We start from the raw sequence: 17,947 nt of genomic DNA on the forward strand, positions 1-17,947 counted from the left end.
TTGATCCCAGGTGTTCCCCGATTTATAACTTGGTGTTGGGCAAGCCTGTGGTCCAGGTAACACAGAGGTTTTCTTCTCTGAGAGCTCTGGTTGCCCTGTAACATCCCAACAAATCTCCATCATCTCATCTCATCGCAGGTGTAGCATAGACCAGCCTCCTATGGCATACTCTGGACAATGACTCTGTCACATTTTGGTAAATTGTCTACGCATTTGGCTTTATATGGGTGAATGACAAACAGTCAAGTACACGCCATTAGTTAAAAAAAATGTCTTATATTTTGTCCTTGACATTTTTTCGATCTAAACCCAAGAATATGGTTTCCTCTCTTGGCCTGGAATAGGCTATACATTCTCTATACTTAGAAAAAATTTTCTTTGTTCAGTTCATTGTTTCAATCGGTGTATTTATGACGCATTAAGAGTTCACGAAATATTTGTCTTTTTCAGTTTATCTCCTACTGATGAAATCAGAAGATGAAGGCAATATTCAGTGCCTGTGTAGTGCGAATTTAATATTTCCAACTGGTGGTAGGATAAATGCCACGAAGAGAAAATTATCTGAATTAAAGTATTCGGTAAAGTACTCGTATACATAAATAATAATTGGTTTTGCTTGTCCATTGCTATCTTATACTGCACTTAAGTATAAAACTAAAGCATTTCATTGCTCCACTCCAAGCTTTGTACTATGTCATTAATACTAAGCCAACAAATTTTATCCGACTTTAGCAAATTATGTTCTTTTAAGTTTAACAATTCCTGAATCTGTTTCAATTCTATTTTTTATATTTTTACTGTATGACGTTGTGAATAACATACGGTAAATAATTCTTTTAGTGTTCAGTAATTCCTACAGAGTTCAGCCGCACATGAATTAAAATTGCAGGATATAGCCTATATCTGGTAAATGCAAAATAAATTGTTTGTAAAAACTGACTGTGCTAATTAAAGGAATAAATTTAACGCTTAAAAATTGATTGTGCTAACAGAAGGGGAAAAAGTTGATCGTGAAAATTAACTATGCTGAATAAAGGAGAAAGTGTAAGACTAAAAATTTATTGGAAAAATCTCTGGCTTTCTGAAAACAAAAAACCAGGATTTCTTCGTTTAAACCAGCTTGGAATATGTTTGGTAATATTAAGAATACATAATGGACAATTCTTGGTTTATAACATTATAATTATTTAATTTTTTTTAATCACAAATAAAGTAGGTTTCCAAAAAAAAAAAAAAAAAAAAAGGAGAAGAAGAATGCAAATTGCATATAAATACATGTTTGCAGGTATTTTCTTTTTCCCTCTTTTTTTTTTTTTTTTGGCACAAAATAAATAGGTAACATGGCTGCTAATTTCTATCAAACTCCCCTCTTCCAAGTATACAATTGAAATTGATAGTCTTTCAATAAAAATCATCTAAATTAGTTTGACTGTTGAACAATCTAAATACGAAAGCCAATTTTGATGATTTCTTTGTATCTAGTCTGCTGCTCCTTAGTTTAGAATAAATTGTTTCAAATGCTAAAAAAATGCAACATAATCGACCGTAACTTAACTGTGAATAACTGTTTAGTTACAGGAATCACTTTAGGCCTATCATTAAAATTGAACCAATTCATTTTATGATTCTTCCACCATACATATGCTGTCACTCTGTCTTGGAATGGTGGTGATTAAGCTTCGAATTTTACAATTAATATCAACAAAAAAATTTCTTTTTCAAAATTCAATGCAGTATTTTTTTTCTTCTGCCCTAAGCTCCATTTGTTCAAGTTTTTTATCTAGTATATTAATATGTAAGAGTTACAGCCATGTCGTATCTTTTTCAATGTTCTTCCTATAAGTATGTCTGTTCAATAACAAAATCGTCTTCATTAACTTTTTCCATGCAACAAGTGATTTGTCCACTTGTTCTGTTGTAGTTGGTCCAATGTTAGTGAAATGGGTTGGAGCAGCAACTTTTCTTTTCATAGTTACATTGAAGACTTATTGGATACTCTTATCAATCACTTCTGATTTTCTTCGTATACTTTCAGTATATGAGGCCAACTAACTTTAAGTCAAATAATAAACTGGATATTAAAGACAAGAAGATCAGAAGATGCGCAGGGCTATGACTTCAGTTCAGAGCAGAGAAACGACAAGGGAGGGAAGAATGCAAGGCAATCAACAGATTACATCAGCAACACAGCATAAGTAAGCAGAATGCGAAACGATCAACAATACTGTCACCTGAGATCGATGTCCAAGGGACGTTATGTAGTGATACTACACATGGAGGAAAACGGATCTACGAAAAAACTTCACTGAGGGAGTCAGTTGCGTCACCAGAGGGAAGCTGCCAGAACTGGGACCTTCGAGAGCAGATGGTTTACTAGAACAGGTATCACTTAGAAAAAGTCACTTTATCTGGGAATTAAACATTATAAGAAAAAAACGGAAAGATAGATGATCTTTTTATTAAACTTAAAAAGTAATTGGATGAGGAAATTATGTTATTAATAGAGAGGTACTGGTATGTAAGTAAACATTGGTAATTAGCGAGTTGGTTGGGACTGCTTTGATAAGAACAGGAAGATTATTAATAATTAACGACAGATATTCTGTGTATTACCGATGTTTAAATAGTATGAAGGGAATAACAAGTGGTGAAAGTGTGATGAATTATAATTGACGAAAAAGTGGACTGAAATAATTCTGTTATTAGGAGGTGAGTCCAGATGAAATGATCGAAAGAATGGTATTAAGTGTGTTAATATGAGGTGTGAGCACTAGGAAAGGACATATTCGAGAAAGTCAAATGTATGGAAAAGTGCATGAAAGTGTTCTTAGAATCCCATGTAGTCAAATACTTGTGAGGAAACTATAAAATTGATTATGGTGTAATATGGTACACTTTTGTATGAAACAATATTTCATTCGGTGCTTGCGTACAAAGTTATTTTGGGTGGTCAAGATAAATGGGACACTCTGTATAATAAACTCAAGAGTACCAAGTGATCTTATGTCACAGTGTGCGCGTATTTCAAATTATTATAACTATACAAATAATGAATCATTGTGGAAGTAAAAAATACGTGTCTCCTTATTTGATGTCTGGAATTAAAAAAAAAAAAAAAAGACCATTTACGAAAAGGTCGTATTTTCTCAGTATGCGATTTGACGTGGAATGACTCATAACTGAAAATGAGATAATTCCAACATTGCCACCAAGGATGGAGGTGGAGATTTGAAGGTGCAATTTCATTCCTTGTTGAGAATAAATATTATTGACAGGAGAGAAGTCTGTAGAACACTATTTGATAATTATATATTATTTATAAGAGGATCTGGATGATTTGGCAGTGATTCTAAAATGGCTTTCTTGTATTTGAAGTACATCGCTGAATTTAGGTACTGATATAGGTACACAGGTCTTCATAGAGTTGAATATTTGTCATGAAATAATCAGCACCTAAGATTGTTTGGATATTGCTCTTTGAAGGCATAATAAGCTGGCGTATGTGCGTTGTGTCCATATTTCTAGTGTAAACTACAGGGTGACACAGGGGAGTGTACTTATTTGTAAGTGAACAGTACAGAGTTAATTTTTCACCAATCTTTATTATTTTGGTTTTAACATGTGTGTGAATTTATGCCATTTATTTTACATAGCAAAAATCACATCTTGAATATGATGTCCATCTTCCTTAATGTAGTTTTCAAGTCGAGAAGTGATGCTACACTATACGCGTTCCAATATCTTCTGATTCATCTGCAGCATCTCTCTACAAATAGCTGTCTCCAGTTTGTCTAATGAAGGGTTTGTCAAAGTAAACTTGCCCCTTTAGTATCCCCACAGAAAGAAGTCGCACATACTTAGGTCGGGAGATCGAGGAGGCCGAAGCACATCTCCGAACCTGGAAAACAAATGACCAGGAAAAATCCCCGTAGGATGTTCATTGAATTTTTGATGGTGTGGGCTGTAGGCCCATATTGTTGGAACCACACTTTGTTCCAATTTCTACATCTGGAGTTCTGGCAGAAAAAAAGTGTTTATCATGTACATGTAACGATTGGAATTCAAGTTACTGCTATAACATAGGGACCAATAACATAACGCCTGGATATCACGCACCATATTGTCACATAGGGTGAATGCAGTGGTCGTTCATGCAGTTGTCTTGGATTTTCCAGTGCCCAATACCTAAAGATTTGTTGGTTGACGAATCTGTTTAGATGGAAATTCGCCTCATCGCTCATAAAGATGAGCGCATCAGGTTCATCATGAATAAGAAACTGCATCCATACAGCAAAATCTTCCTGCTGGGCATAATGCAGTGTGAGTAATTTCTGCACACAGACAATTTGTATGCATGAAATTTCAGATCAGTTTTCAAAATTCTTCTTATAGATTCCCTTCCCAGATGTAATGCTAATGAGTGGTGCCAAGCCGATAGTGGGGGACTGTGGAGAAATGCTGCTTTCACTCTCTCAACATTTTCTAGTGTTCAGCCCCTGGTGGTTTTGTTGGAATTACAGTACCTGTGATTCGAAAATTTTGAACCAGAACTCATTTTAAGATGGTTTTGCGTATTGGGACTGCTCCTTGCCGCCCGACGTTGAAATGACGCGGAATAATCTCTGAGCTGCAACCACTGAGTCACAGTTCCTCACATATGCATCATACGTGAACACGCAATGTTCCACCAACCACGGCTCCATGGTAACTGAAATGGCAAACCCGACGGAAGTTAATGCTTACCTCCACTTCGCCCACATCACTTCTTTCCCGAGTACAGTTCCATCAAAAATCAGTACACTCCCCTGTGTCACTCTGTATAAGGGTACGTACACGTTGGAGCGACGATAAACGATAAAAGAAGCAGCGATGCTATATCAGAGAGAATTGAAACATGCATTGTCATTGAGGTGTGCTTATTGGAGTAACGATAAAAGCGAAGATGCACGATAAAAGCGACGAAAAAGCAAAGCTCCATTTTCTTCGTTCTTGTCGTTCATATGATCTCTGATTAAGATAATATTAATCTGTATAAATACCGGTGATTATCAATATATCCGAATATTACTCGATTTATTATTATTTCGGCTTATTAAATTAATTATTGTAGAAATTGACAAATTGATCAGTTGTGTATTTATTCGTCCTATGTTATGTGATCACAAGAACCAATCACAACACAACGAATTTATACTCTCTTTGGGATGAGAAACGGGTTTAATTTTGTACGTATTTAAGTTATATTAACCTTGAACTTGGCAGGTGATACTTTTTATACATCTTCTCTCATTAAGTGGATGCATAGAATATCTTTTACTGATAAATCAAAATGTTCGCTTCCCGCGTTCTCGTTGCTCCGATATAAACACTTGATTCTTTGATAATACTAAAGCGTCGCTAGATCATTTCTCTTATCGTTTATCGTTGCTCCAACGTGTACGTACCCTAATGGATCTAATCAGTGATTCATAAGGCAACAGTTGAAGTTGGGGAATTATTGCTTTTGAAAATAGGATATAACAACATAAACCTTTGTCACTGATTAACTTTATAACTTCTTTACTGTGTTAACATCCAATCTTTGAAATGACTTGTCTCTTATTTTTAATATACGAGTTCTAAAATGTTAGTCTACTGTCAATGTAGGTTCCAAATAATTATTATTGAGCTGAGGTGCTGATTTTAGACTTGAAGTAAGTTACCAATAAGGTTAAGTGAGGGAGACTTTTACTAAATATCACTGCCTGTAATTTGTTGCCATATATTTTGAGTCTCCATTTTGTAGGCAACTGATTAAGTAAATCCAGTGCGTCTTGGAGTTGTTGGAAAGCAAATGTAACGTTTTTTCTTGCATAGGCTTATAGAAACATATTATCTCTATAAAATCCATGCATCATGGTAAATCCCTGGTGTAGCCTATATTAGATAAAGAAATGGGCCAAGTCTCCGTGAGAGAAGTAAAGTTGTAGGATTCATATTGCATAATTCGCAGCATGTAAAAGATCCTAACATATTAATCAAATGTGTTCACAGTACAATAACGACTTTCCGAAAATTTGAGAGTTTTGAGACTAAATATCTCTGGTTAAGTGTGCTCCCCTCTATTGAGAGAAAGAGCATTAGAGGCAAATCGCCGAAAAGTGGAAAAAGCCTACAAAAAAAAAGTCTGGCTTGTGAACCCTGATCACAAAATATAACAAATTGGCCATCCCCATGTTAAAAACGGTAACATGTGGAAGAGAAGAACCATCAGGATCGCCACTGTCGATTGGTAACGATTGCTAGATGGAAGTACAATTGCTCCATGCAATTCAAACGAGAGATATAACGTGACTTCTTCTCCAGTCGCTAGATGGCAGCATGGTAAGACATTAAAAGTTGCCTTCAAAGTCCATATGGATGATCAGTCTGTTAATATGTGATCTAGGCTGCAATACATTTATACTTGTTTTTTTTTTAAAGATGGGACATGACAGTTAAGCGGCCGAACTTGGAACTACAGTGGCATGTTGCCAATATGGACTACCACTCTGCCAGCTGATGGAAGCCAGCAATTGTCGTGAAGATGGCTGACGTTAAAACATTCATTGACAGTTCACGCGAAGGTAAGAAAACAATACAAAAATCGACAGAGAATCAAAGACGAAACATACCAATGCCAACATTGTGTGCACAATAAATGTCGCCAAGCGAGCTATTAAGAACTCGCCAATGGGAAGTGTAACTTTGGCAACTCAACTCTTGTTACCATAGCAACAGGCCTACCACGCTATGTGACATTCAGTTGTTTTTCCGATCGCAACGCTCCTGTCATGTCCCATCTTTCAAAAAAAAATAAGTATAGGAACAAAGTGAAAATTCTTGATGTCCTATTCAGTATCGCATCGCAGATGCCGTGATTTCACTGTCCTGCTTATATCTCGACACCAGAGATTTCATTTGCCTCATAAGAGTTCTGTTCTGTACTCTTTGGTTTGCGTAGGTTTGAAACTTTGCTTGAAACACGAAGCAAATAGTAACCCGAAATCCCACTTTGAATATTTCTTAATATACAATACTATATAGAGAATAATGATGCTAATAATAGCTTTCTGCCAAGTTCATAGTGTTTAAGAACACATGTTTAATCTCAATACCAATATTTTAAAGATATTTTCAATCAATTATTGTTTATTGTTAGGTATTTCTTTTATTTGAATAAATAATGGTTACCTAAATAAAAACAACATAAATGTCTTGATACCATTCTTTTGTTTCAGGAAGTAATACCAATAATAACTTTTCATTCCACTTTATTGTTTACATTGTATTTATTTTGTGTGTTTGTTTGTTTCTCGTAGTATGGATCCCCAGACAGAACGAGATGATCATCTGACTATAGAAGATGGAGAGCTACTCTGTGATTAGATTGAGGGGTGAGGATGAAATTCAAAACGTCTGTAATAAATTATTATTCTACTGCTTTTAGAATTGGTTATTGCAAATAGCTTTTGGAGTAATTGTGTGAATATTATTTTTTCGGAAATATACAAATTAATTGTGAATACAAAGCATTTATAATGCCTCCTTATAACAGTGTTTCATCATATGTACATAGTTTGGTTAATCGCCACGTGGTCAGTGCCACGGGTTCAAATCCCGGTCGATGCACTCTAAATTTATAATTTGTGTTGGACAAGCCCCGTGGTCCAGGCAACACAGGTGTATTTCGGTTTCTCTGTGGCACCCCAATAATTCTCCATTATCATCATCATTCATCACGACTATAACATGAATATAATGTATACAGCCACAGTCGACCGTGATACAGTCTGTGGTGCACAGAGTAGCTTCACAGTCTAGTATATACAGTCACGAAGCTTGAGTTGTGAGGGTACTAGGAACAATTGACTGTGCCGGTACTATTTCGCATTGTCTGTAATGAGGCGATATTAGCGATCCTAGTGGTTAGCAACTATCTATGGATGCATATTTACTACGTATTGAGCTTCGTGACTATATATATATATATATATATATATACATATACATACATACATACATACATACATACTGTAGCCTCTCGGTACTAGCAACATCTGTGATCCACGCTAGTAAAGTCAGGGCGAATAACGACAGAGTTCTGGATCCTTTCATTACAAAAACAAGCATTGTTTGGTTTTAGTACTGTACTGGTAATGCCCATTTGATTTTACATACCGTGATCCCTTTAGAATATTGTATGTTAATACATTGCAGAAGATCAGTGAAGACAGAGTATGTGCAAATACATTCGCAAATTATGCATTGCGAGATTTATGCAATAGATGTGTGTTAACAGAAGAATATCCTGCAAATTGAAGAGTGTCATTACCATTAAAAGATGATAGGAATTATTAGACTATTAGCGATATGATTCTTACAGAGAATTTATAGTCGTACAAACCTAAAGTTAATAAATGAAATATACTAATTAGATATATTAGAAGTGTGTAGGCTATGATGAATATATAGATCGAAGAGTTTCAAGCCGGACATGATTATTTCACAATATTAAAACAATAAGTTTCTTGTCTTAATCCCATTTTCAGATGATGTTTTATTTTCTGCTAATAATGACTAATTGTTTCCTTAACTATTGAATGCAGATTATTGAGATTTTGTTTGACGCCATGAGTGAATATATTCATCCATGACGGTATATTTTCTTGAATTCCTGCGCACTTTTTTTCAGAAATATACATGTAAAAATACGGGTGCGCGAATTCGAAATGAAGTTGCAAAGTTGCCCGATTATCCTTCCTTATGCGCAATTTCTAAAGTAATATCGCATGCCATTGTCTTCCCGCGCGTATATTTCAACATTGTTGAATGGCGTTTGATTCGCAGTGCATGTATCAGAATCAAGTTCAAGTGTGATAACAGCTGATAAGTGTGTAGGTTGTGCGTCTTATATTTTCAATGGATTCGTGATGCATGGGCACGCATATCACTCACTTCCTCTTAATGAAAACAACTCCAAAAAGTGTAGCATCCCTAACCAGCTGGATGGAACAGATGACGATTGTGTATGGAAAAGTGAGAGTGAAGACGAATACCTGGGCGACAATTATGATGGTGATAACAAAACAGCGCAGAATGAAGAAGTTAATACTGATGACATGTATTTATTATAACCACTTAGTATCATAAAAATAAAGGTAGTTAATTTACTGACGCTGCTATTAATATTAGGAACAAGATATCGTGTAAACGGCCGATTATTAAGCATGCGTGCGCATCGGATGGGTTATGCGTCCTGTTCCAGGATAAAATTTATTGTTGACTGAACTGTATTTGTTTGTAATTGTTCATTTGTCATGAATATATTTGTTGAAAGTTTTATTTTTGTATATTCTTTTTCTTTTACGCCTTTTAAAAGTGGGATGCGCGGAATATTCGAGAAAATATGGTAATAATAAATTTACCGATACGTATGACTGCCTGCACCTTTGGACGCTGCTGATAACGAATCAAAATGTAGGTAATATTGCAGTATGCTATCTGTACTTAATATAGTAACCAATTTTGATCAGTTTCGTAAGAAAGTATGCATAACTACGTAGGTACCTTTTGATTTGTATGTCTTCTGTCTCCAAAACATATCGTCTTCAGAAACTCAATTCTCTCATTTTTTTGTTTAAGAAGATATTGTTTTATGTTGAATTCATAAATAAAACTGCATTTTACGCGGCATATGACCACAGATGTTGAAGCGAGTATAAATAAACTTAACAAAAGAAAACTGCATTCATAACACAAGGATTAACAAAATGTGCCAACAATGAAAATGTTATCATAGTAACCATAACCAAAGTGCTTCTCTATAAAACAAATGAAGTATTTCATAAAAATTTATGTCCTTTGAGATTATATTACAAATATATAGGGTGTCATTTAAAATGTTCTCGACCATAACTTTCACAACATTAGTCCCAAAATAGGTTTTCCCCATAAGATATTCCTTTCTAAATACAAAGTTTGAAGTGTGTCTGAGCTTTTTATCCAAAATGTCATTGAATTTTAATTGCAATTATGCGTTACTTTTGAAAAACTCTGTATATACATGCTGTAACATACGTAGTTTACAGTGCATAGAGATTTAACATTGGAAATCAATTATTTGAAAATACTATCTTCCTTGTATGTTTCACGGGAAAATTTTATAAGGAAATTTATTCATGGGCTAAAAAGCATGGATTTGCAGTAACATATTTTATTTTCTGTATAGATTCAGAAGAATAAATGTAAAAATTCTACAATATATGCTGAGTTTTGCCTTTCTTAATGTAACAACAACGTTATTCAATGTTCCGTTATTCCTGCCACAACCTAATGAAACTTGATGTTAAAATATAACACAAATAAAATAAAAATTTCTGTAGAACAAGCAAATATGAAATGTTAAATAAAGCAAATAAAGTTACATTTTAGCCTTTTGTTTAATTAATTCATCTTAATCTAGTAAGAACATCCTAGCCCGTTAACATTTCGTTTTTTTCGCCTGTGAAACATACAGGGAAGGTAGTAATAATTTATTCATCTGGTAAAATCCCTAGAGAGAGAGAGAGAGAGAGAGAGAGAGAATCCGGAAAGGGATAGCTGTGTTATCATATATATATATACTGACATAATTAAATTATATAATATTTAATTACAGAAAATTCTGTTATTATAATTAAATAACAATAAAACAATTATTAATTGACATAATAAAATTATAATCAATATGTAAAATTGAATGTAATTGAAATTGAGGTGAATTCAACTTCTTAATTAGGAAATGAAGGACCATTACAAGTGTAGTAATTGGGCGACATTGGTGGAGGTGAAGATTTTGCTTCTTTGACCTTGTTGAAAGCTAAAATTACAAAAAAAAAAAAAAAAAAAAAAAAAAAAAAATCAAGCTATCATTTTCAAACTTTCAATTGAGGAATAAACCGCATATATCTCAGAACAATCTTTCTATTTAAACCTACATTATAAATTTATATGTGGGAAGGATTGTGGAAACGTCGATTAGCTCACTAGACACATGAGAACAAACGCTTCCAGGGTCAGATTGTTCATTTTATTTTGTCCACAACCATGTAGTCCACCTTCATTTGCACACATATATTTCCTTTATCTTTATCCATTAACATTATATATACCGGTATACAAATATTTTGTCCACTTTATTTAGTCCACATAATTACTTCCATTTTTTTTTTCTAAAATCCATCTACAGTTTTGTCCACACACTCTAAGAAACTAACGAAATAAAATAGTACACATTTGGAATTAATCGAGCACTATTTCATTATTAGTACCTACTCTTTATTGTGGTTTCAAAGAAAATAGAATCTAATACACATGCTATGTTTCAGGACTCTGACAGAGGAATAGAAATTGTAGTAAAGAAAATATGTTCGTAATCCAATTAGAAAACCATACATAAATCTGCATCAAATAGAAAATATAGCAGCCCTAGGCATAACAGGGAAGAGTAACAAAACTCTGAAACACCCTCCCATGGCCTTTCTGCTTACACTGTCTTATAAACAAACGCACAGTGGGCACTGTGCATCAGTGATAGATTTCAGACGATCATAGAGAGCGAAAGTTCGTAAAAGTTATGATACAATCCGTCAATGAGCTGTGCTTAACTGCAGGTCTTCTCGTCTCAGCCAGGGAGAAATTAAGAAGAAATCTGTAGTGACTCAATTGAGCTAATAGCGCCCAGGCACGGAGTATAGTATATATATTGTATGAAGAATGTGTAGATACTAACACTATCAAATAATAATATTATTTGCGTGACATCAGGTACAGAATTAAATTGTACGGTACTGTATTGAAGAGAAAAATAAAGAAGAAGCAGAAAATAATTAAATACTTCATTGAAGTTTTTCTTTACGTGTCTTCCAAATTTAAACCTTCAAATATTTTTTTACTGTGCATGCAAACATGTGTCCTTGCAGCAACCCTTTATAAGGGAACTTTATAACATTAAGCTACTTTATATAAATACTCGTATTCTGTGAATGTATTAACTGATAAATAATTACAATGGACTATACATGTGGACTAACAAATTTGGACTAGAAGTATATAGGACAAGAATATCTGGATGTTATTGTAAGGTACGCGAAATAATAAAATGTATATATTTTAAGACTGATCATAAATATATGGACAAAACTGTTGTGATCATTCCTGTGGACTACAATCACAAGTGAACGAAATGTCACTGGGCAAACTGTCTGGGAATCAAACAAACCACATTAATGTCTCCAAAGTGACTGCCGACCAAGTTTCTCTGTATGTCGTACCCTTTCCACTGTGGCTTCATTTTCATATTTTTCTGCTGTTGGTTCCTTGTCATACTCATTATATGTTACCTAGTCACCAACATTCATTGCTAAGGGATCCTCAAGTGACGATTCATGTCCAAGCAAGCAGCTAGCATGGGAAAGTAATGGCTCAATTTTAAGTGAGGACATGTCAACTTCTTCGATTGTATAGTGGCTATCATCAATATACTGATCATTGTCTTGCTCTTTATCTTGATCATGGTCTTCTGACAGCATGCATTTGTTGCAAATATAATCCTCGTCTTCATTGATGTCATCTTTGTTAAGACCAATGCAATGTAAGTGGAACCACTTATCACAGCCTCCATCACACTGCACCCAGTCCACTTCATGTCCTGTTGGTCTGAAACAAGTTGGAGCAGCACAGTCGTCATCATCTGAATAGTCATGTTTATTTTTCTTCGCATGCAGAGGTGATCTCTTTCTGTCTAAAATATTTACTCCTTTTTTTGTTTTCCGGATTCTTATTATGGAGTCTTTTTGATTCCTAACCTTTTTATCTTTCCTGTTCATATATGTTTCTTCAACTTCTTTTCTAATTCTAACTTTACATTTTTTATTGTTTCCCTCTAACCCTGTTTCTTTTGGTGATCTCTTTTTCGTTTTTCTTCTGTCTTCGAATTTCTGTTTATTAATCTTGTTTTCTAATATTTCGTCTTCCAATTCTTCGAAATCTGGAAACTTGTCTTCTTGGGGTGGATTTGTGGCTTCTAGAATTCTCCATATGTATTGTGTTTCATCAAGAGAGACTTCCAGAAGATCGCCTTCCATCATGAGCTCCTGAAGTTGAGTCCGAGCTATCTCACTAAGAGTCAGTGCCGGTTTTGTCAGCTGTCGAGACACTGACGGAGTGTTGCAGGTATGTTTTTCGCTTCTTCCTGTTACCAACTTTGAAGCTGACGAATAAACACGTTCAAAATTACTGCAAGGATTACGGCATTCTTCGTGATGTGAATCATCTTCATCAGTTCGAAAAGTAGGGGGGAGCAATACTGTTTCATTATAATCAGCATCTTCTTCTTGTGGAAATGATGTCCGAGTGTGGTCATTTGTGTTATTCAAAGAATCATATAGACATTCAACATTGTCAATGTCAATGATAATTGTTTCTCTCATTTGTAACAGACTTGGTTGAGAGCCCAGGAAATCTTCACACTGTACACCTGTAAGAGATGAAATGGTTTGACCACTGCAATGTAATTTTGGCTTACTGGCAGTTGTGTTGAGTTCACTTCTAATTATTTTTTCAGCTTTTTCTCTTGCAGGCAAATTTACATGGACAGATGAAAGTTCGTCAGTTGCAAGGGTCTGACGAACACGATCCTGCCAATTCATTGCTCGTTCTGTAAGACACAGCAGGGCTTCTCCTTCAGGTATTCGCACTTGGAGGTTCTGAAGTGATCTAAGAAGGGACAATATCGTCTCAAGGCGAGGACGACGAGATCTCAAGCAACAAGGACAAATGAACTTGAGTTCTGTGGTTGCTGAGGCAGCCACCTTTTGCCCTGCCGTTTGCTGCTTATTTTCATTATTTGTGCTCTTAGGAAGTGTCACACATCTCGCATGAAACCAGTCTTTGCAAAGTTGACACTGTACCATAAATCCAAACATTCCTCGACTGCACACACAATATTTAGCTTCTCCCGTGTCTTGTTTTCTCTTCTTCAAATTTTCAAGGCGAAGAACGCGCATAGCAACCACTTCTCTTTTCTCTGCTTCTTTGAAAGCTGCAACTACAACATCAGAATCTACTTCATTATCTAACTTCACATCACACAGTACTTGAGAATTATTGTCATTTCGGAAATTGAGTTTCTTTTTCTTAAATGCAGCAACACCAACTTCCACTCTAGGCGACAACACTTCCATTAAAGTATAGTGAGAGTTTTTTCTTAGAAAAGTGCGTGCCATTCGTTCTTTCCATGTTGTGGCGCCATTTAATTGTGATTCCAATTGCGGCAGAAGTTCTAGATGCACAGGAATACTTCGACCATTATTTACAAGTACTTCAAGTGTTTTTAGATATGGAACATTTTCAGCTCTCTGAAAGGCTTCTGCCTTTGATGACCATTCTTTTGCTTTATTCAAAGCATCTTTCAAGGTTTTCATGTTGGGTAGAAAAGCTTGAATTGGATTTGCTTCCGTTAATATTGTTTCTATGACTGAAATTGTCTCTCTTGACTTTACTTGCAAGCAGATTTTGGCTTTTTTTTCGCACATCTCCAACTGTGTTAGTAGTCCTTGTAATTCTACCAGGGATTTTTCTATAGTTGCATGTGGAAGCAAACTCTCACCGAAATTCAGCAACTTTCTTAAGGACTCTAAAGTAAATTGATTGGAATATTTGTGTAAATTTCTAACTTCTTCAAGCCATTTAATTTGCTCTAACATATGTTCGAGTTTTGGAATTTCTGGAATCTCTATGCCCAACATTTTTCCATTCTCTATACATTTACCTAAAGCATGTGACTCTCCCATCCCCTGACTTAAAAGATCAGTTGCTTCTTTCTGGAAACCCTGAACTCTATCAAGTAAATCCTTCACACCTTCACCTTCTTTTATTGTGCATGGTATACGTTCTATTTGCTCATAAAATAAAGATAGTTCTTCTACAGTTAATTTATATTTTGTTTTTGGTATTTCCCGTGACCTAGTGCAAACGTTTTTGCAGATGAATTCTTGGGCCACACTTGCACATTTTTCTGCTTCTACTACGATCTGCTTCAGGGCCTGAAGTAGTTCTGACTTGGGAAACTTCTTTTGTTTTGCTTCGTGTAACAATCCCTTTATATTTTCAAGATCCACTTTTTTCTTAATGTCCATACTTAATGCAGTCTTTACAGTTGACACCCAATTATCGAACGATTCTGCACGCAATTTCAGTTTAAGTAACATCACAGCCAGCTCATCCAATGTATACCGGTACAACAATATATGCTTGTCGGGAGCGCATAAGCAAAGATGTGTATAATGCCGGAGGCAGGCTAACTGTTCTGCATTACAACTACATGTTACTGCTGATAAGAAGCAAGTAGTTTTGCACACTTCACATTGTCGTTTGTCATCAAGTAAAAGTTCAAATATTTCCTGTGTAGCCTCTTTTATACCCCATTCAAGCAAAGATTTTCTCATTTTTTCCTCATAGTTCACCATTTGAAGCATGTCTTGGTACGTTGCAGCAGCTAGTGTCAAATCCAATGCATCTGGATTCACAGCCATATTGCATACGAGCTCATCATGAGAAAAGACACAGAAACGACGTAGGATGGTATAATGGTTAATACATTCACGACCCATTTTTAACCAGTCAGCTGGTGCAAAATTTACAGCTTCAGCAAAGTTATAACCTTGATTAAAACCTGCATGGTACGCTCTAGGAAAGGTTATTACAAACTCCCCCGCATGTTGATCTGTTCGAAAGACTGGAACACCACGTTGCATAAGAATGTTTGGATTCATGATTGTCACAAGCTGTTGTAACAAGTCAGGTTGTGAGTGAAAAAGTTCTGGTGCAGCCATTTTCATGGATGATTCAAAGGCTTCTGCTTTACTTCCAGGTACACCATACCAAGTTTTTGGCTCACCCCAATGAAGATAATTTATGGAATAACTCCAATGATCTTCATTGTGCCAACAAAATGTAGCAAAACACATACCTACATACATCCAAGGTACCTTCATCCCAGATATATCAGCTTTGATATAATTCAGAACAGAGCCTTCAAGGACAGGAAGATTATTTAAGTTCCACTCAGAATCTGCATACTGTTTATCTATTGGATGTAAATTTGAAGTTGATTTCGTGGGAAAACCAGACCCATGATCCATTGTATGTAGGTCAGCTCCATATTCTACGGTGACATCCTCATCCATGGACGATACTAAACGCCAGAACTCTCTTTCAACAACTTCTGTAGGGACCAAATGAGTAGGCATGTTGAAATAGTCTGACTTGAAACAATCAGCCATTTCTCCGAATTGCTGTAATGTGTACTCCTGTTGAGCTTGTTCAAAACCAAATGCTTCCATTGGTTTGCATACTTCTTCAGCTATACATTTTGGACATTTCCAATCACCTCTAGGAATGTCCGGTAGTGGAGGAATTAGACAAAAAGTGTGGTAACTGTCGTCACATCCATCACATAGAAGCAATGACTCCTCGGCACCCCCACATTCACAATTGTGACATACGTACTGGCTAAGAGAATCGAACACATAATTAACATCCTTGCCACTTGTCTTATTTTCTGGCTTCTCTTTGGCTGCTTGATATCCAGCCATCTTAGGACCAGCTCCATAGAACCGAAGCCTTTTCAATTCTGTATTCTTACTTGTGCATGCACCATCTTGTTCTGACGAATTATCAATGTCTGAAACATCACTAGGACTGTATGATTTTGCACGATTGTACTTTTTATGTGTTTTTTGAATTACATGTCGTGATGAAATACAGTGCGGCTTGTAATTCTGATCTCGCTTTTCATTGTCATTCCCTGGTTTGATTTTCTGAACTTGTCCAACAAGTTTCCTCTGCTGGAACACATCAAAGGGATATAGAATCCTGTCATAATGATTTTTCAAAAGCGTTCCTAATCCTCCTCCAGAAGAATAGCCCATCCTGGCCGCAATTCTCGCCCATTTTCTTTCTTGTGTCACTACTTCTACACCACCTTCTTCCTGGATTAATCTGTGTAATGTATAAAGGTCTAATACTTTTTTTTCAATCACTGGAATTTTCAGTGAAGATCCTTGCAGTTCCCAGAATTTTGCTATGTGATCCAGAAAATTTAACTTTATTCTTGTTTTAGCCTCCAGTTCATTTAGACGCTGAATTCTTGGAATGAATTTGAATTTGTCCACATCCACTGCAAATGGTGGTTGCCAGTTCGGAGGTGGCTTTATTTTGCATATGCCCGATTTTTCTGCAACAGGGAGTATTTTTCTTATATATCCTAAAGGATCTTGAAAGTCTTCAGTTGTTGGCTCAAATACAGGTGCTTCTGGTGGCACTGTGAATTCAAAGTCTTGTATAGAAGCCTTCGATGATTTTTCACTGGATGTAGGGCTTCTAGAAATGTCGCTTGGCCTCTCTCCTTTGTAGACCATTTTCGATGAGTCACAACATTCCTAAAAAAACAATAATAAATCTATAAATACACCGTTAAGTTCATTTTACTCACATTTCATGCACTTCATAAATTCCACCTCACATCTGATAGAGAAGAAGACCGTCGCCTGTTTATATTATACTCTTTCATTAAAAAAAATATGGCATGCAAATACATACAAAATTAATGGCGGCTAAACATTTACTGCGCAATCTCTGTATATTTGAATGACCTTTGGGACCGGTGGTTATAGCCATCTGGCTGTGAACATGTGGATTGCTGAATGTTGTCGATTGTTTATGTGTTCGGTGCATTGTGTGGCATATGCTCTTTGGTCTATGCGGAAATTTATGAGGTTGTAGTTTTGGTTTTATTAAATATTTTTCGTGTGATCTAGAGTTTTTAACGCATATCTAAAATTGAATAATATGTCTATGACGAATTTCCTGAGCGATACAAATTAAA

At 35.6% G+C, this 17,947-nt stretch overlaps 1 long non-coding RNA gene and 1 pseudogene across 1 annotated transcript; one reads left to right on the top strand and one right to left on the bottom strand.

The window, feature by feature from the left end:
• Positions 1-256: 256 nt before the first annotated feature.
• LOC138710775 (uncharacterized) lies at positions 257-8,096 on the top strand. The gene is made up of 3 exons (XR_011335307.1): positions 257-578; positions 2,036-2,382; positions 7,341-8,096. It is a non-coding gene; the product is annotated as an uncharacterized lncRNA (long non-coding RNA).
• Positions 8,097-10,913: 2,817 nt separating this feature from the next.
• Positions 10,914-17,495, bottom strand: LOC138710774 (lysine-specific demethylase 5A pseudogene; annotated as a pseudogene).
• Between the last annotated feature and the right edge of the window lie 452 nt (positions 17,496-17,947).

Source organism: Periplaneta americana, chromosome 12, assembly GCF_040183065.1.
Source record: "Periplaneta americana isolate PAMFEO1 chromosome 12, P.americana_PAMFEO1_priV1, whole genome shotgun sequence".
Lineage (NCBI taxonomy): Eukaryota > Metazoa > Arthropoda > Insecta > Blattodea > Blattidae > Periplaneta > Periplaneta americana.